At 45.2% G+C, this 26,906-nt stretch overlaps 1 long non-coding RNA gene across 1 annotated transcript in view; it reads right to left on the bottom strand.

Moving 5' to 3' along the window:
- LOC144773458 (uncharacterized) overlaps positions 1–26,906 on the bottom strand; it is a 524,491-nt gene that overhangs the window by 95,612 nt on the left and 401,973 nt on the right. Inside the window, exon 3 of the long non-coding RNA XR_013599984.1 lies at positions 8,883–8,924. This is a non-coding gene — a long non-coding RNA (uncharacterized LOC144773458). The remainder of the gene's footprint in view (positions 1–8,882; positions 8,925–26,906) is intronic.

Raw genomic sequence — 26,906 nt, 5'->3', positions numbered from 1 at the left:
AAAGCAGATGCACTTGGAAATGATGTTTGATTCAAGGGCAAATCCCAAAGGCAATGAGTAACCTTGAAATAGCCACACATTGGGGCCAATTCACCAAGGGCCTGCGCACGCATGGCAGATGCCCTGCAGTCGAGTTGAGGGGCCCTGCACTTATGGCGGGACCTCTGCTATGGGTAATTGCAGTACGACGTCTCGTTGAGAGAGCGGGACTCCCGCCGCGGCTTCAGGGCCCTCGCCACGAGTGCGGTGGCCCTTTGCGAATCAAGCCCATTATTTACGTTGCCATCAATTTTAAGTGGTTTTACCGAAATATCTGTCCCAAAAAATAACTGAATATGTTTGGTCTAATTATCACCGAAGACCCCCACACCGCCAAAGCCAACCTCCACAGAGGAATGAAGGCCGTCACCGAATGGATGAAGGACAGCAGGCTGAAGCTGAACTCTGACAAGACGGAGGTCCTCATCCTCGGCCCCACCCCATCAGCCTGCGACGACTCCTGGTGGCCTACATCGCTAGGAACAGCCCCAGAACCCACCGACCACGCACGCAACCTGGGGGGTCATCCTTGACTCCACCCGCTCCATGAGCAAGCAAGTCAACGCCGTCTCCGCGGAACAGGCCTGGATGGACACTTCTGCCAGCACTTAACATATCTCACCTCAATTGGCCACCCTAGCTGTGGTCCTGACATACACTACATAGCTATATCCACCCCAATAATCGCAAATTAATTCCCTGACCACCCCATTTCTCATTATTCAGCGTGGTTAGTAAACAAAATAGTACATGAGTGAATTTAGATATTTTTGTAGTATCTCAGGCTTGTTCATGGTCAGAACACTAGATGCGACTCTAAAAGACATTCAATTTTCTGTAGCATCTAAATGCTAGCGATGGACTACAAAATGATGTGCAAACTGCAGTTGCCATGCAAGTATGCAGTACTTTGTATGGTGCTGCAAGGTGTAGGCTGGGACTAAGCAATCCCAAACACTGACGCGACAGAATACCATTACACGATATCAAGGTACAAAATACTGAAAGGTAGGTTTCTATAAATTTTCTATGCTTAACTCCACATATATGTATCTTGGTGATATGCATAGTTTCAAGAGATGTGTATGGGGATTTAAGAATAGTATACCCTCACCTCCTTCTAAGCATTTATCTTTCAATATGTATACGATATTCTGTCCTGTTGATATTTGGGATTCGATATTTCCTACTGACATCGTGATGCATATGCAGAGAAAGCTTCTGCTGAGAGCCAAGCTTTAGGGAGAAGCTATCTTCCTACATCACCATTGACTACTCAGCCCAAACATCAGTGGAACAGAACTTACAGAACTGGATGTGGTGAGCTTGTGCAGTCAGGGTCACTTGCAGGGTGTGCTGTAATTTTATAACTTGATCCTCTGTTTTCCAAAGATAAGGGTCTAAAGAATGGCTAATATTTTAATAAAAATTCACATTGTCCAGGATTAGACACCTTATATAAAAAAAGATTCGACTTTATGTTTCTCTTCAATCATTGTCCATGTAGATTTCTTTATTTTTATCTGTAATCTTTACGTCATTCTTAAGAAAGGCAAAAAAAGAGTTCCTTAGAAACGCTGGAGTTCTCTTCACCTTCCACTATACAACCAACCAAACCCACTTAGAACACCATTGATCAATACCACTACAACAGATTATTTTCTTACTTCATATTCATGGCAACTGATCAGAAAAAATATTAACTGATTAACGCTCGCGCCTTGGACACTATCATTACATTCCAGGTGACTTCCAAGGAGTCTTGTACCCTGACATTATACCATGGGCAATATTTGACAGCCATGTCATTGCTGTCTTATTTCATCTAGTTAGGCTAAGGACAATTGACACACTTGGGAACCAAAACACAAATGGCCAGACTGACCATTTAAACTGTCCTGTCGGCTCAGATCGGTCATCAGGAAACAGATGCCCCATGATAGCCCCAATATCATGGCTCACAATAACCAAACCACAAAAGAACAAGGATCATGTTCCATTGAACCAATAAAAATATGTGCAGATTTGAGGGCTCAGAGTCTATGCTGTGGGCTAATTGCTGCCAAGCCCAGTAAGTAAACCCTTCGGCTGTGCCCTGTGGAAAGATCCTTCACTTCATCCACATTGTGATTGGCTGTGGTTCCACACAAAGGCATTGGCTGTAAACCACGTACATACCGCCCACAAATTGTGCACTTCGCTCATGCCCTTTAGATAATATGATTACTCACTGTCACATGTGTAGGTGTGGGAGTGTGCCAGAATGGGAGTGAGTGTGCAGGGTGTGTGAGCCAAATGTATGAGAATGTGAACATATGGTTGTGTGTGACTGTGTGAGTAAATGTGTTTGTTTGTGTGTCTCTGCATAATTATGCAAAGGGGAATCTATTAGGCTGAGTGGGGACTCTTGTCTGTCCATGCTATATCAGTATGCAGAGTTTTGTACTTGCCCAGTCTAGTTAATAAATGTAAACACATGATTTCTTAGCCACACCATTTGAAGGACAAATGTGTGTCTTTGACACATTAGCAGCACTGGACACTGAGGGGCTGATTCATAAGATTTTGCAGAATTTATTATTGCAGTACACCTGACTTACTCCTGATTTTAAGAGTAAGTCAGAACTACTCTGGACTGACTCCTGTAATTCAGGAGAGAGCAAGGAGTACTACAAGAGTAAGTCACAACACAACATTATTTCGTGAATTTGAGCCTAACAGTCTATATGGGTTGCAAGTTGCGCTGACGCAGTCCAAACTCTTTACTTTAGAATTGAAGAGCACATATATCCTCAACCACAAACCACATTGGAACCTGATCTCATTATTGCAATGACAGAACACACAGAACACATACTTATTTTAATTGCAAACGTGTCAAGGCGAAACATATTTTACAAACATTGTTCTCCTTGATTCAGTGACCCCTGCTGTAGCCAAAAATCTATGAAGAAGACATCTGTGCCTTTAAAGATTCCACCATTGTGGGAGATATTTTGATCCGGAGAGACAATCCAGACAGATATAATAAAGCTGACACCTTCTGTGGACACCAATGCTATCCTGGTTTCAGGAGAAGTAACAATATGGTGGTGGTCACTTGCTTTTCATGTTATAGATCCAGACACACATTCAGTACACATGTGATTCTAAATTAGGAATATACTGAATCACATGTGTCTGGATCTGCCCTGTGCTGGCAAAACTGACAGGAAATTAAAAACCAGGACAGTTCTGCTGCGAAGTAAAATCAACAAGCATTGGTAAAGCCAACAGGTTTGACATTTGTATGGCATGCTGTTTGCTTTGCTAATACTTGTTTGCACTGGTGAGGAAGCACACACAAAACCATCTAACAAGTGTATAAAACAGAAACAAGGGTAACTTAATTTTTTGGAGCATTAATTTTCGGATGCTTTTATAAGGGCTTGCACCCCAGTGATTCCAACGATTATAACTATGGCAGCCATATTGGAAAGGTAAAACAATAATAGGGTATGTAGAATATGGTTCCAAGAAGTCCATCATGTTTATAATCAGTTGGCGAGGGATACAGTAGCACTGAAGAGCAAGCACTGCCAAAAGCTATGAAAAATTGATGCCACAGAAAGTAAGAGGAACTTCATTTTCTGTAGCATCCATTTCCAGATCCTTTAGTCAGCAATATAGTGCCACCAGGCAACTCACAGTCTGCAAAATAGTAACTCATGCAATCCAAGGGAGAGGGAAGAGCGTACCTAAACATTAGATGTGTCTACCTAACCTAGAGATGAAACTGAACATCACAGGTTGACTCAGAATCCGGTCTGTGATGGAAACCTAGAAATGTGTGGAAAGCAGCCTAGACAATAAACAAGGCTGTGAGGTTATTCTGATGCCAAACTATGCACCATTTTTGCGATGCCAACCAGTGGCAGCTCTGTGGAAGGGGCTCCATGGCACGGTCCCCGGCCATACATTCTGCACATTATCCTAACACGGTACAAAAGGGGGCGGTAATGGACGGGGCATCTGAACCAATCAAACACTCACACCCAGTCAAAAGATCTGGGTTTAATCCATTACCGTTCTTTAGCCCACTCTGCCACCCCAGTTCAGACATGGCTATATGCAAATCAGTCTGACCCTGTGCCTCATGGGAACAGTCCAGCCCGAACTGCCAAGCTATGCCTTCCCTGGACCGGAAACAAGCTTCCGAGGACCGGTTTCTGGCATTACAGCAGTCTTCAGCCCGGATTGCTTGAATCCAGTGGCAAAGTGAGCGAGGGACTCATGTCTGAGCATACCCTGCCACACTTATGGCGGCCAAAAGCGGTACAAAAGGGGGTGGTAATGGACGGAGCATCTGAACCAATCAAACACTCACACCCAGTCAAAAGATCTGGGTTTAATCCATCACCGTTCTTTAGCCCACTCTGCCACCCCAGTTCAGACATGGCTATATGCAAATCAGTCTGACCCTGTGCCTCATGGGAACAGTCCAGCCCGAACTGCCAAGCAAAAAACGGTGATGGGTTAAACCCAGATCTTTTGACTGGGTGTGAGTGTTTGATTGGTTCAGATGCTCCGTCCATTACCACCCCCTTTGTACCATTATCCTAACACTGCACATCATTTAATTTAGCAGTGTTCATGAAAACAAGACTTTGGTGTTTTCATGGACACTACCAGTGTACAGGTCAGCCCTTTTGGCATCTCCAGGCTCCTGATAGCAGGAGACGGAGGGATCTGAGAGGGTTGAGCCACAAACAGCGACAGTGATATTAAAATACAACATGTCTCAGCGCTGTAGTTCAACTGCAATCCCATCACACAAGCACAACCCATTTTACTTAGCAAACATACTGCGCATGCCCCAGACGGCTCAATATATCTGCTAAAATGTGGCTGTCGGGCGCATGCCATTTCATCCCGAGGCCAGTTGAAGCCATACAGAGTAGCATTGGCAGGATCCCCAGCTCTGACTATGCTACTTATAGGGCTGGGCTTCGAGTCCTATCAAGTAGCTGGGGGAGGGATTGAGGTGGGTCTTTCCCTTTTCCAACCTGCCCGTGCCGCTCGGTCAGGCTCCTCGTTGGGAAGCATTGCTTGCTGGTTCCAGCTCCAGTTTCCTGCTCTGCTGCTACAATCTAGGCTCAGAATTGCCAGCAAAGGAAGCTAGGTAAGTAAAAAAATGTTTTTCTATTAATATATGTATGGGTTTGTGAGTGTGTGTGTGAGTGATTGAAGGCGAATGTGTTTGCGAGTGTCAATGAGAGAGAAAGTAAATGAGAATAAGAGTTTGAGAGTGTATGAATAAGTGAAAGTGAGGATGAGGGAGTTATTGAAAGATTGAGTTCGTTAGAAAGAATGAGTGACTGAGAGAGGGAGTGGAAGTGAGTCAGGGGCATAGCTCACTGACACTGCGGTCCAGTGTCAGTGAGTGTGAAAGAGTAAGTGTGTGTAAGTGTGGTTGTAAGTGAGAATGAGAACCCGTGAGGATGTTTGTGTGTAACAGTGAGTGGGAGTGAGTATGAGCGAGAATGAGTAAGTGAGAAAATGTGAGTTAGAGTGAGTGAGGGGGAAGAGAGTAAATGTGAGAGGGAGTGAGTATGAGGGGAGGCAAAACTTTAAAAAAGTGGGGTGAAGTCCTGGCAGGTATTACGCCCCACGATATTCAAGGATCACCTTCTGCCACTGGTGCCAACATAACGTTACAAAATGCCTTTAAGTAAGAAGAATATTCACTATATTCAATCAGTAGTGAATCTGTGAAAAGTGGAACACGTGATCAACAGATGTCCATTGTTAGCTAAATATTCAAAAGTGCAGCTGCAAAACTCCTCATTACTGCAAACAAATATATTGCTAGGACATCAAAGTCATCCTTAGTAAAACTGTATCAACTGCTTAACAAATAAGCATTTATTTCCATTATTTTAGTATGCAGCCAACTAATACATTGCAGCTAAGCATTTACCACCCAACACACCATCTCTGAATATGCCTGACTTCACTTATGGATAATGTTCTTGAACATTCTCCTGGGGATCAAGATTGTTGACCATGTCTCAGATTCAAAGATAGTAGAGGGAAGGCTGGGCCTCCTCGGTGCAGGCCACTACTCTGCTAAACCAGCACTTCTGACAATTTAGGATACAGGAATATATTTACTCAAAGCTGGGCAGGTTCTTTCCTAATTAAGGATGGTTTAGGCTGATCACTATTGGTGTGCCATAAAACCCTGTGAGTTGTACGAGAACTTCAGAACAGTTTAACGAATTGGACACGTTACAACGCAAACTTTTACAACACTGTTTTTACATCGCAACATCCATTACAACTCATGATTTTATAACGCATGCCATCACAATACATTTTTTAGAAACTACACTTACAACGCATTCCATTACAATGCATAATACTTTTAGGGCAACAGTAGTGTGGGGGTAAAAATTACTATTCCAACTCTAGTGAGTGCAACAGTAGGGTAAGTGTTGGATAGTGTAGGGGTAAAAATGACTATTCCCACTCCAGTGAGTGCAACAGTAGGGTAAGTGTTGGATAGTGTAGGGGTAATAAATTACTATTTCCCATTACTTACTTTATAATGCGCTGTAATGGAATGCGTTGTAGTGACATGCTTTGTAATGGCTGCTTTGTAATGGCATGGGATGTAAAGGATGTTGCGTTGAATGACTGCGTTGTAAAGGTAGTGCTTTGTAATGGCTGCTTTGTAATGGCATGGGATGTAAAGGATGTTGCGTTGTAAAGACTGTGTTGTAAAGGTAGTGCGTTGTAATGACTGCGTTGTAATGGTTATTTCCCCAGTTTAACCTAACCTAGCCTAATCTAACCTAACCAACCTAGCCTAAGCTAAGCTAACCTATCCTAACCTAACATAACCATTCATGCCAACTAAACCAAATTAAACCATGCTATAAACAAATACGCAGTAAGTAACAGATATTTTGGTTCCAGAATGCAATCCCATTTTTCTGGTGGCAATCACCTGCTAATCAGCCTTGTGAATGTATTTCATCAGCACCCCTCCTTGGTACATTAGAAACTATTGTGGCTCCCACATAAATAAGGCATCTTGCGGATTCAAATGAAGCAGATTCTTAGCCTAGAGATATTATGCATTTTTACATTTTCTCTTCTTTCATTACAATGGTTGCATAACACCTTTGTTGAATACAGAGATTTAAAGTCATTTGAAATTCTGCATTCATGGCATTAATGCACACCTTGCTTCAGCTCACACATTATTCAGTCTCTCACAGCAAGAGCACTCTGAGAGCAGTAGGTTTATCTGGGTATTATTTTTCATAAACATAAGGCCTTACACTGGAGACATTCAGGAAGCAAAGCAAAGAGTGAATATAAAGTTTAAATGAAGCACTAGACAAAAAAGGTCCTTGTGCTGCCTCACATTTCTTTTCAAATCTAGTAGTTGAACAATAAGGACAAGTTAACACATGTATCAGTTCAACAATGAAGCACTGGAGCCTTCTGACAGAGTGTTAGGTGGTAGAAGTGGGCACAAAGTCCCTATTTAACTTAGCGAAAGGATGGCATACGGCAGTGCGCAACCGGCTCTGAGGTTGTCTTCCATCTTGTGGTGGAGACCAAAATACATGCATATTTAGGGCTTTTCAGAGTTGTCTGTGTTCCAAGGGCCCAAAGTGTGAGTTTGTTTTGGGAAAAAATAAAACTAAAGACTCTACGTCATGGGACCATGAAAAGGGTGGACGATGCAATGCCCATTTTCCACCAGCCGAGACTCTGTGGCATATAGGAAGAAGCTCTCAGGTGAAAGAGGCAATGGGGGCTCCATTAGCGGAACGTTTAGGGTACGCTCATCTCTAAATGAGGTAGGCAGACTCAGAGTTTGATGGACAAGGCCTACCGTTGCTTTTGCGACAGCGTGCACCGTCCGCCAACATCTGAACCATCTCCAAAGTTTTTTTACTTCCAAGTAGTGCCAACAAAAAGCTTGTAATATGAATTGAAAATCCACAACCAATTGTGTCCCGATTGCCGCTCATGGTTTATGGTAAGGGCTCTCCACAGACCGCCTTCAAAGACTGCTGGCCTGAATTTGGAGACCTGATACAAAAACATGTGAGGAGAACTGTGGTGGTCCCAAATATGCTTTTATCAGGGCTTGCACCCTGGTGATTCCAACGGGTGATACACATGGCAGCCATATTGGAAAGGTAAAACAATAATAGGATACGTAGAATGAGGTTCCAAGAACGCCATCATGTTTATAATCAGTTGGCGAGGGATACGGTAGCACTGAAGAGCAAGCACTGACAAAAGCTCTGAAAAGTTGATGCTACAGAAAGTAAGAGGAACTTCATTTTCTGTAGCATCCATTTCCAGATCCTTTAGTCAGCACACACAGTAAAAGTTAAAAAAAAAAACAGAATGCACTGCCCCCTCAAGGCTTGAGATGCACCAGAATCCCTTTAGATTGACCCTTGTGTCAGGTGAATTGGTTCACTCAGACCTAGAAGTGAGCTGGCCTGTAGGAAAATGACGCATTTAGCCAACAGGTGGAATCTGAAATGTTTATTTAGATGTGAGCAATTTGTACTTTAATAAATTGGAAAAAGGAGAGAGGTGATTGAAGTAGTGATAAGGACATTAATTTGCCTACACACAGACCTGCACGCAAACACACGTGAGTGCGAGTCACTCACACAGAACTGCAGCAAAACTTCCATCACCAGAGACTACAATTACATCAGCAGATTTCAGACGTCACCCTAAGGGCGTGAAATGAATAAGAGTTAGGCAAATGCAAATAACTCAAAATCAAAATAAATATACATTTTGCAGTGTTATTTTCTTACCTCCAGGAGTAGTGCTCATGTCAGTGAGTGCGTCGCCAGCTCCTGCAATAACATGAAAGTGACTGGTGAAAATCAAAATCACATCATGCCTCCAAAATCAATCATGTTAATTTGCAAAAATCATAACATAAAAGTACATATCGGTGTTCATTTACACATAAGCAGACACAGTAACTTTATGCAAAACCCGGCTTTTCCTACATAGTAGTGTATGTTTCAATTTCACTTTAGAGGTACATGCGTGTGGAGTGATTTTATCCTATCTACCAGTGCGATGTGGTAAAAGTGCCCAGCGCCACGAAAAAACAACTGCCATTACCGCCTCAAGGCTACCTGCAAAAGGCTGGTGTGAAAGGCGCTAAACACCCATTACGACGCGGTAATGACACCGCAGTGCCGTTACAACGCGGGTTTTACAACACAAGTCGTAACCACGACTTGCGCTGGAGGGCGCTCTAGACTAAGGAATAGTAGATTTACTATTCCAACACCTTCCCTACTGTACGTAGGCTGGTGTTGGAATAGTAAATTTTACTATTCCTAAGTCCAGCACCCTACAGCGCAAGTCGTGGTAACGACTTGCGTTGTAAAACCTGCGTTGTGATGGTACCGTGGTGTTTTCTACCGCGTTGTACCATCATACATCTGTTAAAGGCACTTGACAAATGCACAAAAGAGGGCGGACGGGCGAGTTATGTTGACTTTTCAGCACAGCTGTGAGCAAAAGTCCAATTCAATTTCTACCTGCACTGCCATTTTTGCACCTAACCTAATATGGAGGGGCTATTTTAGAAGTCTCACCATGTCAGAGAAAGGGAGCAGTCTGACAAAGGTGAGATGAAGCAAAGAAATGGCTGCAGGGCCTGGACAGTAAACACATTACAGTGGACAAAGTCAAACTGAGAGTGAATTTAAAAAGTGGCACAGAAATATTTTAATCCCATCTCAAGCGCCCATTCCCCCCTGTTGAAAATACATTTATTTAGGAAAAAAGTAAGTAACATAGGTTTGGTTCAGTTAACATAACTAGGCCATTCTGAAAAGTGCATGTTTCAATGTGGTGCACACATATTTGTTTTCGTTTGGCTATTCAGAAAATAATTGAAATTCAGGTACCATTTTAACGCTGCCTTTTTATATAATGACATGCTATGAAAATGTATGCTGTCTTTGCCTGAAACATCATAAATACTTGCTACTTAGGGAGGAATTCACTCCTGAGAGAGCGCAAACTGACCTAAATGTATGAGTGCATCACACTTACCCGTAGTAAGCACAAATCATGAGGAGAAATGCCATGAGTGCTAGTAGTATCTGCAATTATATTCTGAATGTATAGCTAATGTAGAGATTTAAGTAGAAGTGGAACTAATACAGAAATGTGTGACACTATATGATTTTATTAAATGCGATTATTCCTGAATCCATGTCGTGTAGCTGCTAAAATGTAAGATGGCATGTGGTTAAACGCAGAATGTGGTAGGCCTCAGGGCCAGAGCTAGAAGGGAAGGGGAAGGTGTTTCTTTTCACGACATAGATTGAAATAATGTTTTGGTCATTGCATTAATGGGCCATGATTTATAGATGTGTTTACTGAATAATAGAATAAGAGTATTAATATGCTTTAATTAATGAAGAAGTTGAATGCTATAATCATTATGAGAAATGCTGTAGGCCTGAAATGTTTTAACATTGATTTACACGTACATGTCTGGGCCGAGAAATGTTGCGAACCTTTTTGGAAGTCTATGAGAGTTGGGTTCTTGGCTGCAGATGTCTGTCTGCAAGAGAAAGGGAGGATCCGATTATAAATAATATGAATAGAGGTCTGTTCAGTAGACGGCCCAGACATGGAGGAGGGTTCCGGAATGTTTAAGGGGTATCAGCGGGCCGGAGAAGAGTCTGAGAAGCAAGGTCAACTCCAACGTATGAGGCCCAATACAAAGCAGCATGGAAAAAGCCAGAAGATACACCACGTGAGGGGCGTCTCATGAGGGGCGTCTCAAATGTTGTTGACTGTTTTGTATTAGGGACAGCACCCCTGGGTGGAGTTAGAGCAGATGCCTGAGGACCCTTTAGAGAGCGGATGGGTAGGCAGAGAGGGGTCATGACTGGAGAACTATAGGTTTTCACCAAGAGACTAAGAGTGAGTGACTTCCCTTGGGGTCATTCACTGCTGACACCTTTTGTTAGGTTGAGACTTGGTTAAGTAGGGATACCATCTAGAGCAGGGTAGGGACAGCCTAACCTGTGTGTTTTCCTCCAACTTAAATGAAGGAGAGATATGCGTCAATGCTGATAGCTTTATTATTCTTAGAACTTGTGTTAGTAATTTCCGTTGCTCGTCTGAGGGCTTTCAGAGAGCACATGTATGTAGTTGGACCTGTGTATCTCGTGAATCTCATTCTGAGATGCCTGTATTTGCAGCTTATCCTATCCTTACAATAAACTTTTGAAAGCTAGAAGTTGTTTGTGATCTTTTGGAGCGGGGTCCTTTATTGGGTGAACTAGCTTGGTAACAGAGGCACTTTCTTCCTTCAATGACAGGCAACAAAGGTTCAGTCGACCAGATCGGGGTTTAGATCAATAGTGATAAGGTATCGATCAAAATCTCGCCCTTCCAGTTGGTAGCTATAGAGGATGGTTGCCTTCTTGAGGACGGTGACCTAGGCCAGGTTAGCTTACCCCAAGGCCCCTAGAAATCGATGATCGGAAGAACCGCCCGCGGAAGAAGATCCGGATGACGTGAGACAGAAAAAGCAGCAGTATCGGTCGAGAGTGAGTATAAAGGGTCATGCGTGTTAGATTGCGGTGTTTTTGTATTGTATCTATGTTGTAATGTCTGGCGGAGTTGGAATGTCTGTAGAGTGACTGTGGAACAGGTTGTGAGCGCGCGCAACCGGTGGAAATCTTAAGTTCAAGGAGAGCTTAAGTGGTTCGGGTGTATCGGACACCCAGAGTAATTGTCAAATAGTGTGAAGGGGGTCATGAGGTACCATTGATCACCCGAAAGACCGAGATAGGGGGAACGTAAGAGTGAGTGCGTGAGTAACGGACGCTGGTCGGAGGTTACTGTGTGTGTAAGCAACCTATCAGAGAGACGATAGACATTTCGTCAGTTGTGTTGACAATTACATATAGACTGTGGACGTACAGTCGAGGGAAGTGACCGCTTGGTCGGAAGTAGTCATTTTTCGGTGTATGAATGGGACGCATGCATGACCGGGAGACGAGTTGAGAAAGGAGGGGTGCTGCTGCGAAGCGGAGAAAAGTGACGTCAGGAAGTGTCGCGCAGTGATTGGCTGACCGGAGAAAGACCGTGCTGTGATAGGCCAGCTAGCAAAGACGTCAGAAAGTGGCGAGCTGGGATTGGCCGACCGGAGAAAGACCGCGCTGCGATAGGCCAAGTTAGCAAAGCCGCGACAGGATTGGTGGATTGTCATCAGGAAGTAAACAGAGTAGCGAGGCTGGATATTGTGCGCATAATTATGAAGTGTTTTAAATGGTTGAGAGCGGCGTTTAAAAAAGAGAAGCGGGGATCGGATGAAGGGGAAGAAGCCCCGCCGGAGGGTACGCCGGCTCGTTACATGGCAGTGAATGTTGGGCTGCATACGATCCTTTGGATATCAGAGTGGAGTAAGATTACGGAAGGAAATGAGGAACTGACGTTCCCGAAGTACGGGACGTTCAGATTAGAGGTGTTACATCGATTAAAATCAGTCATGACCTCAATGAGACCCTTGCCTAGACCGACCCAGTTTGAAGCCCTTGATGCATGGATTAGGGCAGCGCATGAAAAAAATATGAACAGACGACAAGAAAGGGTGAAACGATCGGTAAGGGCAGTGCAGGATGCCAGGTGGGATGCGGATGCTAAAAGATGGAGAGTGCATAACATGGAAGTAAATAAACTGTACCCAGTGTTAGAGGTGCCCGGTAATAAAAGCCCCCTAGAAGAAGATGATGAGAGCGAAACAGAGGACAGCCTGATAAACAGATTACTGACAGACAGGCCACCCCCGTATAATAGAGCAGGGGGAGAGGTCGAGCATAGTGAAAGAGAAAAGGGGGGCAATACAGGAGAGCATGGACCGCTTCCCAGTTCAGAGTGGGATCCTGAGGCAAAGAAAGAGCTGTCCCAGCCTAGTCAGGTGCAACAGGTAGTCGGGAGGTTTGTGGTACAAAGAGCGCCGGAAACGGAGTGCGCCACATCCTACGGATTACCAGCTGCACTGCAGGTACCTGTTACCATAGGTCCTATAGTATCGATATATGACCCAGAGAGAGCAAGAGGGGAAGAACGGGTACGGAAGGACGGAGAAAGAGCAGAGACGGCAAGGAGGAACGATACGATCAATTCCCCAAGTCAGATGCCGATACCCAGAGAGTGGAGCACCCCGATGCACACAGCAGGGGATCCAGGAGGGGATCCCGGGGGCCCTAGATGGCCAGTGGATCTGAGGGGATCTGGACGAAAATCCTTTCAAGAGCTAAATGAGTACATGAAGAAGTGGGATGAGGCAGTGGAGGCTCACAAGAGCATCATAGCTGCAGAAGCTGAAAGGGAAAGTCAGGACAGCCGAGCTCGGACTCACTGCGGGGCTGGGGAGAGCAGCCCGGAGTGGGACTGGAGAGAGAGAGATAGTAGGGGAGTCACCCATTGGGCCCGGAGTGGGAATAGAACAGACCTGGAAAACGGGGGCCCCGGGAGTGGAGGGGTGGCGTGCCCAATTCTCAGTGAAGGGGAGAGGAGAGCGCAAGAGTACAGAAACAGCTTTAAGTGTCCACACTGTGTGCCCGGCACCAGAGAACAGAATGGGAGTTGTGAGAGGTCGCACCATAGTCCCTGTGATGACGGAAACGAGCGCAGCCCAGGGAATATGGGGAACCAGGAAGGATCGTATCGGATACTGAGCGATACTAGGCAAAGGGAGAGTAGCGAACAGAGGGAAAATAACAGAGAGGCGTATGGTGAAAGGAGAGAAGCAGGAGAGAGTGGGGGTAACAGGCCCGTGTTCCATCACCTTCCAAGATCGGATGGCCGAGCATGGGACCTGGAGAGATGGGAGCAAGGGAGAGCACTCATTAACTCTCCCGAGCCCAAACGTAGAGCTCGGAGTTGGGATGGTAGGGAGACCAGTGAGCCCCCTTCGAAAGACATATTGCGAGCTGAGATAAAAGCTAAGAGACTCGATGTCGCCAGCTTAAGGTCAGACCTGGATGACATGGTAGATGGTACCCTGCCTTTAGAAAGAATGGAAATGTATGAGCAAGATGAAATACTGTATATGGCAAAGGACATCACTCGAAAAGCGAGAGCAATCCATGAGAAGTTAGTCGAACTAGCAGGCAAATATATGGTGGACCTGTCAAGAACCAAAGCATTACAGGGTAACCACAGGCTACATTACACGGATCGAGACCTAGATGAGAGGAGAACGATCGGGCTGAAAACGCACATAAGGGAACTGATCACTGGAATAAGGACATGGAGGGCACTAGATAAGTGGGAAGAGAGGTGGTCCAAGAAAGGGACCGTCAGGAGAAGCACGCTTGGTACGACACCAGGAAGGCTGCAGGGAATAGAAGCATACCCTTTGCGTGAAGTCGCAAATGGGAATTATGTACATGTCCCTTGGAGTAGGGGAGATTTAGCTGCTTTTACCACCTCCTTCCCCAAATTGCGGGAAAGCCCAGTGGAGTGGTACAAGCAAGTTGAGAGATTTGTAAAAATCTCAAAGGTCCTATGGATAGATCTGAACACGCTGTTTGACATTGTAGTACCAGGAGATCTGTGGACAGCATGCAAGGTTAGCGCTGAGTGGCCCACAACGGAGCCGGAGAGAGATGCTAAGACTAATGGGCCGTCCGAGATTGTGATGGCAAAATTCGAGAGAGTGATGACTTGGCTGAAAGAGAAAGTGCCAATGCAAGACATAGATTGGGTCAAAATAGACCGAACCAGACAGGAACCCAAAGAGACAGTCCACGAATATTATGAGAGATTGCTGAAGGCGTTTAAACAGTATAGCGGCTTGGATGTAATGGATCCAAAAGACATAGGGCAATTTGTGTCCAAGTTCGTCCTGGGACTGAGACCGGATATTAGTTTAATGATTCAGCAACACTTGATTTGTTGGCAGAATAGACCCCTAGATGAAATACTGAGATATGCTAGGTACTGCTGTGATGAGATAGACTCCAAGGCTAAGAAACTAAAAGAAAAATTGATGGTGGTACAGATGCAGGCAGCAGGGAAGGGGGGACAGCAGCAACAGCAGCAAGGAACAGGTACGGGAGGAAAGAAGCAGTACAGTCAGAACAAGGGCAATGAGGAGAGTTCCACCTTTAGACCCAGAATAGACATAGCTGCCTTGAAGAAAACGACTAGGTGCCACCAGTGTAACGAGGTGGGGCATTGGAAACGCGAGTGTCCCTACAACGTAGAGATAGGAGAACAAGAGGAAGAGGAGGAAGAGGTCCAGAGAGCGCCTACGAGAGGGGTGACGCCATACCAGGGAAAGGTGCTAAAAGGGGGGGGGGCTCCTCCCCGAGCCCAGTTCCCGCAACCTCCCCGAGTAGGGACTATGGGTAAGACCTATAGACAGATGCCCCTGTTTGTAGAAGGAGAAGAGTGCTATTATGTGGACCCATTAACCGGACAGAGAGTGGAAAGAGAAGACTGCACCCTCGGGGCAGCCTTGGAGGTGGACCAGAGGGGACCCTATGTCGAAGCAGAAGTAGCAGGGTGCCCCACGACATTTCTGGTGGACACAGGAGCCACTAGATCCACGATCAGATCAGCTGCAGTTCCAGACCTGCCCATGTCTGGAGAGACCATACAAGTGGTGGGGGTCGCAAACAGGAGAATAACCAGCCAATTGACAGAACCAGTACAGGTGAAAATAGGGAAGTACAGCGATGAGCACCAGTTTGTGGTTTGTGATTCAAGTCCTGTGTGTCTGCTAGGCAGAGACCTGTTGTGTAAATTGAATTGTACAATATACTGTACACCTCAGGGAGTGGAGGTATTGACCAATGATGATGACGCAGACTTCAAAGTTGCAAACTCAAGAATATGCGTGGAGCTGTACCCTACTTTGACAGTAGATGAGCTCCCCTGGGACTTGAGAGAGACAGTGGCACCAGAAGTATGGGACTTCACTGGGGAAGAGATTGGATTGGTCAAAGGGGTGGACCCAGTGAAAATTGTAGTGAAACCGCATGCTGAGTTCCCAAGAACACCCCAATATAAATTGACTCCAGAAACGATTGCAGGCATAAAACCCGTGATCGAGTCCATGATTAAACAGGGAATACTGAAAGAAATCGTGGGTAGTCCATGCAACTCCCCGATTATGGGTCTGCAGAAACCAAATGGGAAATTTCGGATAGTGCAGGACCTTCGAAAGATTAATAACATAGTCGTTTCGTGTTGTCCAGTGGTACCGAATCCATCAGTGATACTGTTTCAGATTCCATTCCAAGCTGAGTGGTTCACTGTGATTGATCTTTGTCAGGCTTTCTTTTCGATCCCTCTGGACGAAGAAAGCCATTTTCTTTTCGCATTTAAGCTGGAAGGTCGCGTCCTAACATGGTGTCGTATTCCTCAGGGGTATACAGAGAGCCCATCGATCTTTAACCAGCTTTTGAAGAAAAATCTTGAAAGTCTAGTGCTGCCCCAGAAGTCAGTTCTGGTCCAGTACATAGACGACCTCCTCGTGGCGTCAGAAACAGAAGAAGCTTGCAGGGAGGACTCCATTGCTTTGTTAAATCACCTAGCTGCCAATGGGCACAAGGTGTCCCCGGGAAAGTTGCAGTACTGCCTGACAGAAGTGCAGTACTTGGGACACAGAATAGAGAAAGGCAAACGAAAGGTTTCACCAGACAGGATAGAGGCGATCATGAAAATGAATGCGCCTAAGACACAGAGAGAGGTCAGGATGTTCCTAGGGATGGTGGGTTATTGCCGACAGTGGATCGCGAACTTTTCACTGAAAGCAAAGCCCTTGCAAAGACTGACGCATAAGGAGGTGAGCGATCCGGTACCATGGGACAAAGACTGTTTGATGGCATTCTTACAGCTGCGAGAGGACCTGTGTCGTGCTCCGGCATTGGGAATGCCTGATTACAATAAACCATTTTTGCTTTACTGTTGTGAGAGAGAAGGTTGCGCGTTGTCTGTGTTAGTCCAAATCCATGGGAATGCCCGTAGACCAGTTGCTTATTTCTCGGCTACTTTAGACCCAGTAGCCGCAGCGTTGCCCGGATGTCTCAAATCCGTTGCTGCAACGGGTGTCAGCATTGAGAGATGTGAAAATATCGTCATGGGGCACCCGTTAGAGGTGTGCGTGCCCCATTCTGTTGAACTGTTGATGACCAGGACCAAAACACAGCATCTGACCAACAGCAGGCTCACGCGCTATGAGCAAGTTATTCTTGCTGCAGAGAATGTGACCCTCAAGAGATGCTCTGTTTTGAACCCTGCCACCTTGATGCCACTCCCAAATGATATCGAGGATGATGATGAATGTACAGACCATGACTGCCTCGATGTGACTGAACTATGCACCAAACCCAGACCCGACATCGTAGATGAGCCACTGACCGACCCAGACGAAATTTTCTTTGTCGATGGCTCATGTGTAAGAGACGAAGTTGGGCAGTTGAGAGCAGCTTACGCTGTTTGTACAATTACTGGAGTTGTAGAAGCTGGGTGCCTGGAAGGAGTACACTCCGCTCAGGTAGCCGAGATTATTGCCTTGACACGTGCTTGCTTGGCAAGCAATCAAATTCGAGTCACCATATACACCGACAGCCAATATGGTTATGGGGTGGTTCATGATTACGGGCAGTTATGGTCTCAAAGAGGGTTCATGACCTCTTCAGGCTCTCCCATTCGCAATGGAGAGTTTGTGCGCCTGTTGTTAGAGGCGTTGCAATGTCCAGCAGGTATCGCAGTTGTAAAGTGCACCGCACATACCAGAAATGAGGACTTCGTTTCGAAAGGCAATAGATATGCCGACGAAGTCGCGCGGTATTGCGCAGAACAAGGGTACTCTTTCACAGAGGTGGAAGTGGGCGGAATAAATGTAAGGACTGAATTAGCCATGATATTGGAAACTGTTGATACTTGGGATGAACTGGCAAACATGCAAGAAAATGCTCCTGATTTTGAAAAAGAAACATGGGAAAAGGCAGGATGTGTAGTGGGTGAGTCCCATTTTTGGGTCTCAGCAGACGGCAGAGCAGTGTTGCCCAATGAGATGGTGAGCCCAATGGCCAGACACATACATGGTCCCGTACACCTAGGGAGAGACGCTATGCTGAGAGTGTTTAGACAGACCTGGTACAATCCTAAGTTTAGAATAGCAGCAGAAGCAGTGTGCCAGCGTTGTGTGACCTGTCAGCAGCTGAACGTAGGGAAAAGAACACCAGTTGCACTGAGTCACATAGGAAGGTCTGGAGGTCCATTCAATCGAATGCAGATAGATTTCATTGAAATGCCGAGGTGCAACCGCCTCCGCTATGTCTTGGTGGTTGTTTGTGTATTCTCCAGATGGGTTGAGGCATACCCTACACGTAGGTGCGACACCCTCACAGTGGCCAAGTTACTGCTTAGGGAACTCATTCCGCGCTTCGGGGTGCCGGCCTCTTTGGAATCAGATAGGGGAACGCATTTCAACAGCGAGCTTGTGAAGATGATTTGTGCGGCTCTGAACATAGATCAGAAATTGCATTGCAGTTACCGACCAGAAGCCTCAGGAATTGTGGAGCAGATCAATGGCACGATCAAAGCCAGAATTGCAAAAGTGTGTTCCTCAACGACCCTGAGTTGGCCTGACGCCCTGCCATTGGTCCTCATGAGCCTTCGTAGTACCCCAGACAGAAGAACGGGGTTGTCACCACATGAGGTGTTAATGGGGAGAGCAATGAGGCTGCCATCTGTCCCAACTACTGCACTGTTAAATATCACAGATGATATGATCCTGGACTATTGTAAGGGGCTGTCTGACGCCATTCATTCTGTGTCCCTTCAGGTGCAGGCTGCCGAGGTTCCATCGTGCCAGGGCCCGTGCCATGACCTGTACCCTGGGGACTGGGTCCTGGTGAAAAAACATGTGAGAAGAAGCTGCTTGGATGTTCGTTGGCGTGGGCCCTTCCAGATCATCCTGATCGCGAATACGGCTGTGAAGGTGGGAGGCCTGCCCAATTGGATCCACGCGTCACATACGCGAAGGGTTCCAGCACCTCGGGAAGAAACAGCTCCTCTCTCGGATAGACGTCCAGCAGAAGACCGAGAAGCCATAGAGGGGGCTAGCCAAGCTGTAGAGGTGCCAGCGGAAGCAGGGAACGAGTCTGACCAAGCTGAGGACGGTCAGTACAACAACGAAACAGACGACGCTACAGAAGGAGAAAGTAGCTGGGAGTACGAGTCAGACACTGACAGGTCTGACAGAGAGCGAGAGCAGACAAGAAGGAGAAGGAGTAGAAGGGCACGTGGAGAAGCTAATTGGCCGCAAAGAAGGAGCTCTAGCCTGAGGTCAACTCCAGAGGTAACCCTTCCTCCGATATCAGAAGATTCAGACCCGGAAGAAGGTGCTCAGGGCGCTGAAGCACCGGACCGAAGAAGGTCAAGAAGAGTGCGTGTGCCTAGCAGAAGATACTCCACACCTGAGTGGACATATCTGGCGACAAATGTCTTTGAAACAGGAGACAGGGAGGATTCGAGCGGTGGTGGTGTCCAGTTCTGAGCCCATCGTCACCGTGGAAATACGACTGTTGGTACCCGGAGTCGAACAAGAAGGGTCACTAACATTCATGCTCCCCAGACCTCCCCGCCTCAGCAAGTTAAAACACATGTTTCTTTCAGAATTGCAATTCCCCGACTTTGGTACAACGATAACAGCCCATGAAGAGCACAATCTTCGTTTGGAAATACTGAACTTTGCTATCGAAGCTGCAGGTACAAACCTGATAGTAGATGCTTAAAGGACTTTGTAAATAAAGCGAGCAGAAACAAAGAAGATTACCTAGCGCCCAGGAAGCAGAGAATATTAGGGAACTTCCCTTGAGTTGATGGAGAAGGGCTAGGGTTGTCTTTATTGAACTGTTAAAGGACTTTTGCGAAAAAGGTTGTTAGCTTCCAGTTGTGTGATTCTAAAAGACAAAAGGAGTAAAAAGAGACTGTAAAGGAACGAGAAGAAAGGAACTTTGTGCCAAGATAAGAGAGAGCCATATTGTCTGACGAAATGGAAGCCGGCACCCAGAACCGCAGAGCTAAATGTATAATAGGTACACTAATAGTAGGAGTGATAATATTAATAGCTTTAGTGGTAACAATTTCTTATGTAAAGGGACATGAGGAAGAGGCGAAGGTAACTGATGTGAAATCTGTAGAAACGCTTACACCCACTGTTGCTGGTGAGAAAAGGGAAAACACTCAAGAGAAGGCGTTATTAGCTGCAGAAGCCCGCAGGTTACACGTAGATGAGTCCCAAGGAGACTTTAGGTCAAATGCTTATGCCAAACTCTTATATGAATACGTGGATGCCATGGAGGTTAAGGATTGTTACGTCTGCATACAGTTGCCGGCGTCTGTAGATGAAGGCATTAGATATCATCACCTCCCGCTGACATATGGCATTACATGTAGCTTATTGCTTAGTATATTTTATGAGAGAGATAGTTTTGAATACTATTTCTCCAACTATGATTCAGTGTTGCCAGAAGTCCCAAATTATAAGCAGATGAACAAATGGGACTACTGGAAGAGTGAAGACAGATTGGCTAAGTTCTTCATTCCTTGGATTACCTTAGATACTTCACATGCCCGTAGAAATAACCTGACATGCAAAGTGTCAGAAGTCGAGAAGAAGTTCATAGGGCAGGTGGATGATCGTTACAGGAGACAAAAGATTTTGAAAAAATCAGGACAATGGAAAACAGATTGGACCGAGGAAGAGAAGGCACACAAGAGAAAGGGTAGTAGTGGTCCAATAGCTTTAGATAAGACGCAGAGAGGAAAGCTATGTCTTCACCGAGCCAAAACGTATTATGAAAATATATACGTGGGAGAAGTCGACTGTGAACATGCTTTCAATATAGAGTACTATACTAAAGATTTCCTGAAGGGAATGCAAGTGATTCCAAATGTGTATTTTGTATGTGGAAGAAATGCCTACGTGAGACTACCTGACAACTGGTATGGATCATGTTACCTAGCAATTGTCTTCCCCAAAATATATCATGCACAAGACTTAGTGATCATCGAGGGCAAGACATCATCGAGGGGAAGGAGAGATATAGGAGATGCAGAAATGGTTGGAGATGTCTTTGGAGCTATGTTCCCTCTTTTGGGACTAATCCTTAATGATGTTAAAATTAGACGACTGGCAACAGTCGTCGACAGGTTGTCTGCCAGCACTGCTCAGTCCTTAATGCTGGTAGAGGGAGAGATGCAATCGATAAGGGCTATGGTTCTTCAGAACCGTCTTGCGTTAGACGTCCTACTAGCAAAAGAGGGCGGAGTCTGTAAGGCTTTGAAGGTCCAGGAATGTTGTACTTACATTCCAGACAATTCGAAGCCCCTTGAGAAAGTTATTAGGAACATAACTGATATTCACAAGGAGATCGAAGACTTGAGTAGAGAAAATGTCTGGGAAAAGGTGGGCCACGGAATGAGTGAAGTTGGAGGGTGGATCTCCACCTTAGGCAAAAGCTTTGTGTGGTATATACTAAAACCTATCATCATAATATTGATCTGTGGGATCATATTGTGGGGATTGGTGAGGGTATTCAAATGGTACAGAGCAAGAAGGTCAGAAAGGGCCCAAAGAGAGCAGCTGCAGAGATTGGCTGCCATACAAGATAATCAGTACAGGAGTCTGAGGGCTCTGGAAACGCAGAGACAAGTTATGCTAGCAATAACTGCAGTTTAAATGTTAGTGATGACCCCGAGAGGTCATCAAAGGGGGGAACTGAGAGAGCGCAAACTGACCTAAATGTATGAGTGCATCACACTTACCCGTAGTAAGCACAAATCATGAGGAGAAATGCCATGAGTGCTAGTAGTATCTGCAATTATATTCTGAATGTATAGCTAATGTAGAGATTTAAGTAGAAGTGGAACTAATACAGAAATGTGTGACACTATATGATTTTATTAAATGCGATTATTCCTGAATCCATGTCGTGTAGCTGCTAAAATGTAAGATGGCATGTGGTTAAACGCAGAATGTGGTAGGCCTCAGGGCCAGAGCTAGAAGGGAAGGGGAAGGTGTTTCTTTTCACGACATAGATTGAAATAATGTTTTGGTCATTGCATTAATGGGCCATGATTTATAGATGTGTTTACTGAATAATAGAATAAGAGTATTAATATGCTTTAATTAATGAAGAAGTTGAATGCTATAATCATTATGAGAAATGCTGTAGGCCTGAAATGTTTTAACATTGATTTACACGTACATGTCTGGGCCGAGAAATGTTGCGAACCTTTTTGGAAGTCTATGAGAGTTGGGTTCTTGGCTGCAGATGTCTGTCTGCAAGAGAAAGGGAGGATCCGATTATAAATAATATGAATAGAGGTCTGTTCAGTAGACGGCCCAGACATGGAGGAGGGTTCCGGAATGTTTAAGGGGTATCAGCGGGCCGGAGAAGAGTCTGAGAAGCAAGGTCAACTCCAACGTATGAGGCCCAATACAAAGCAGCATGGAAAAAGCCAGAAGATACACCACGTGAGGGGCGTCTCATGAGGGGCGTCTCAAATGTTGTTGACTGTTTTGTATTAGGGACAGCACCCCTGGGTGGAGTTAGAGCAGATGCCTGAGGACCCTTTAGAGAGCGGATGGGTAGGCAGAGAGGGGTCATGACTGGAGAACTATAGGTTTTCACCAAGAGACTAAGAGTGAGTGACTTCCCTTGGGGTCATTCACTGCTGACACCTTTTGTTAGGTTGAGACTTGGTTAAGTAGGGATACCATCTAGAGCAGGGTAGGGACAGCCTAACCTGTGTGTTTTCCTCCAACTTAAATGAAGGAGAGATATGCGTCAATGCTGATAGCTTTATTATTCTTAGAACTTGTGTTAGTAATTTCCGTTGCTCGTCTGAGGGCTTTCAGAGAGCACATGTATGTAGTTGGACCTGTGTATCTCGTGAATCTCATTCTGAGATGCCTGTATTTGCAGCTTATCCTATCCTTACAATAAACTTTTGAAAGCTAGAAGTTGTTTGTGATCTTTTGGAGCGGGGTCCTTTATTGGGTGAACTAGCTTGGTAACAGAGGCACTTTCTTCCTTCAATGACAGGCAACAAAGGTTCAGTCGACCAGATCGGGGTTTAGATCAATAGTGATAAGGTATCGATCAAAATCTCGCCCTTCCACTCCCTTTGTCATTCTGCTGTTAAGCTAGAAAGGGCCAGGTGCTGTGTGGTTCTTATCTATCGGGCCTTCCTGTTTTTAATTTGACTACTTTCTTAAGTACTGTTTACATTTTGTGCACAAGCATTTGTTTTCATTTAGCTTTTCAGAAAACTATTGAAATTCAACTGTGGTTACTCAACTTAAGGCATATTGCATTACTGCATGTATTAATACATTTGGCTTCTGATTCCAACTTTTTATTTTCTGTAATAACTAAATTATCATTTAAACTAATCAATAAAATGGGACAAGAAGAAGCCTAGTAGTTCACATTTTCCATCAATGATCTTGGCTGATTATTTTATTCCAGGGTTCTCACTTTCCTGCAGTTTGACCCTCCTTAATGTTAACTGAGTTAACTGAGTTAAGCTACAGCCAGAAAGCAAACCCCATGAACTACAGGCAGGAAACCCCATGAATTACAACCAGCAAACCCCATAAGCTACAGCCAGCAAGCAAACCCATGAACTACAGGCAGGAAACCCCATGAATTACAGCCAGCAAACCCATGGACTACAGCCAGCAAACACCATGGACTACAGCCACCAAACCCCATGAATTACAGACAGCAAGCCACATGAACTACAGCTAGCAAACTTCATGAACTACAGCCAGCAAACCCCATGGACTACAGCCAGCAAACCCCATGGACTACAGCCAGCAAACACCATAAACTACAGCCAGCAAACCCCCATGAACTACAGCTAGCAAACCTCATGAACTACAGCCAGCAAACCCCATGGACTACAGCCAGCAAACCCCGTGGACTACAGCCAGCAAACTCAGTGGACTACAGCCAGTAAAACAACATAAGCTACAGACAGCAAGCAGCATGAACTACGGCTATCAAACCCCATGAACTACAGACAGCAAACCACATGAGTTACAGACAGATAACCCTACTGCAAGAGAAATATACTGCCTAAAATGTAATATACTACCCATGCTAAGATCAGTGCTGGATTTACAATAAACCCATAATCAGTTTCAGATTATAGGCGGTCACTAAAAACTCAGAAAATTATTCTGGAATATTTTTCCCTGTAAGGCCTTCATCCATCGACTGAAATTAACACAAATAATTGACCGCCACACTTTTAAAGTCCAATAGTAAATGTTGCTGCTCTGCCCGAATTCTGACCCCTGGAGCTATCATTAGCTGATAAGTGTTTGGAACAGTGGATCCGGCCAGCTGCATTTTTATAGCCTAGAACTGGTTACTTATATCTGTCCCCAGAATGGTAATGCCATATGACTTTCAGCAATGCAAAATTCGGATATCACCCGAACCCCTATTTAGCAATCTTTGAGAGCTGGTGTCTCAGCACAGCAGCCATTTCCCAGTGTTCACCAAGACCACTGCCTCTGCTTTGACATCACCAATGACAACTGGAAAGACATAGTGACACAGTAAAAGAGTGCCATCAAGGGTAGGAAGCAGAGGGCTCAGAGGGAAAAGGCCAGGAGAGACCAAAGTGCACTTGTAAAAACGACACATTTGAGGACCATTGGATCTATGTTATGTTATGTTATTTAAACTTATATATAGGCACAACAGCTACTCAAAAGGTTTTCCCGGCCCCCATCGGAAACAGCAAAAGATAGGGGAATGGAACTTGCTGATTAAAAAGCCAAGTTTTAAGTGACTTGCGAAAAAGTAGAGGGTGAGTCTGTGTGTGAAGAGACATCGGAAGAGCATTCCATAAAACAGGGCCAAATAAGAGAAAGAGCTGCCACCCATACGGGATAGTCTAATCTTTGGCACCTGAAATTTAACCAGAGTAGTAGATCTGAGGGTGTGTGAAGGCAAATAGAGGTGGGCTAGATTTTGCACATTCATGGGAGCCGTGCCATGCTTCATTATGAATATGTAGTTCAGAACTTTTAAACTTGATCCGATTTTCAACCCTTAACTAGTGTAGGACCCTCAAGGAAGCGGACATAGAGGCTGCTCTAGGAATTCGGCAGAGCAATCTGGCCACGGAGTTGTGTACCCTGTGTAGCTTTTGTATCATATCTTTATTGGCTCCAAGATAGAGGATGTTGCCGTAGTCCAGTCTAAGTGTAACAAGAGCCTGGACTACGGTTCTCTGAGTGGGGCTAGGTAGCATCCACACCATTTTTCTCAGCCATTACAGAATGGTGAAACATGTTGCAGCAACCTTCATGGCTTGTTGACGCATAGATAATGAATCGCCAATAATAAAGCCGAGGTTTGCGAACATGTTGGGAAGGTTGCGGTACTGCACGCATTTCTGTGGGCCAATGTTGCGGACTCCAGAGCTCCTTGTCTTTTCCCAGCACCAAAACCTCAGTTAAGCTTGAGAGAATTGGCATGCATCCATGATGCAACTTTGCTAAGACCAGTCCGGAGAGTAGATTGCTCTGAATCTTTTTGCGCAGAAAGCGAAAAAATGATCTGCGTGTCGTCAGCATATCAAAATAACGACGACGACGATCTATACCCTTGAATACGTTTATTAGTAGTTCCAGAATCTCTTCAGAATTACAAAAAATTTAAGCCATTACTCTATGCCAGTGATCTTCAAACTTTATAACACCAAGCCCCTTTGTGAAAATTGTTTTCCCATCCATCTGACGCATGGGGATTAGATTTTTGGAAGTTCAGGATGTTTATAGTGGTAGGAAGTGTAATCACATTTATTGTACTTGGGCTGTCTCTTCACTCTTGGCTCATGCAGCCCCTCTTTCTGCACCGCTTACACCGGGCCTGCAGCGTCTCTCTGCTTACCACCTGCATTTCTAAAGAGTCCCCTCCCATCTTACTCCAGGAGCTCCGCCTTCCTGCGACTGTTGTAACTCTTCAGAGACTTGCAGCACACCCTCACTCCAGGACATACCACTCAACGCACCCTCATCTGGAGGATGTACGTTTCTGTGGACTCATTTTAACTCTCAAAATGACTCCAATTGACCAGAATGTGCTGGAAAACAATTTCAGTCCCCATTTTTATTAATCTCCATTACTTTCAATATGATCACCCTTCAAAACCTCGCAAATTCACTACCCTTGCAGACTGAAAAAATTTGAGCGGTATACTCTAGGATCCTGCAGTACACACTCCCTCCAGGCCACCACAGCAATTCTTTCCTCAAGGTTCCTCCAATGGTTCTTCAGTCCATGATCTCCAAGAACCCCCTTCCTCCAAGATTTTGGAGCTCACCCGTGCTCCTGATTCATGCAATTTTCTATCTCTCCATGCCATTGCTCTCCAGAATTCATTACGACTCCATCTCCACTGGCTCTTGCAGAGGCCCTCCCTTCAACCTCTTCTGGTGCACCACCCCTCAAGGCTCCTGCAGCGGCCATTCCCTCCCAGACCAGCTCTCAACATTTGCCATCAACATTTCCCCAAGACAAACAGAACTGCTTGTGAAAAGAAGTCCAAAACACAATGATGCTGATAAGATTTCCACCATTATTTAGTTGGATAAGCAAGCTTTAGTCTTATCACAGACTGTTGTGTTTCTTTACCAGTTCACACTTGGTTTGTGCTAAAGAGACAGATTAACACTTTTTTTTATGTGGAAGCACGCCCTCTTCAGATGATGCCACGGCTTCCAGGCAGGCACGCCC

Source organism: Lissotriton helveticus, chromosome 8 (genome assembly GCF_964261635.1).
Source record: "Lissotriton helveticus chromosome 8, aLisHel1.1, whole genome shotgun sequence".
Taxonomy (NCBI): Eukaryota; Metazoa; Chordata; class Amphibia; order Caudata; family Salamandridae; genus Lissotriton; species Lissotriton helveticus.
This window is presented reverse-complemented; position numbering and strand designations above follow the sequence as displayed.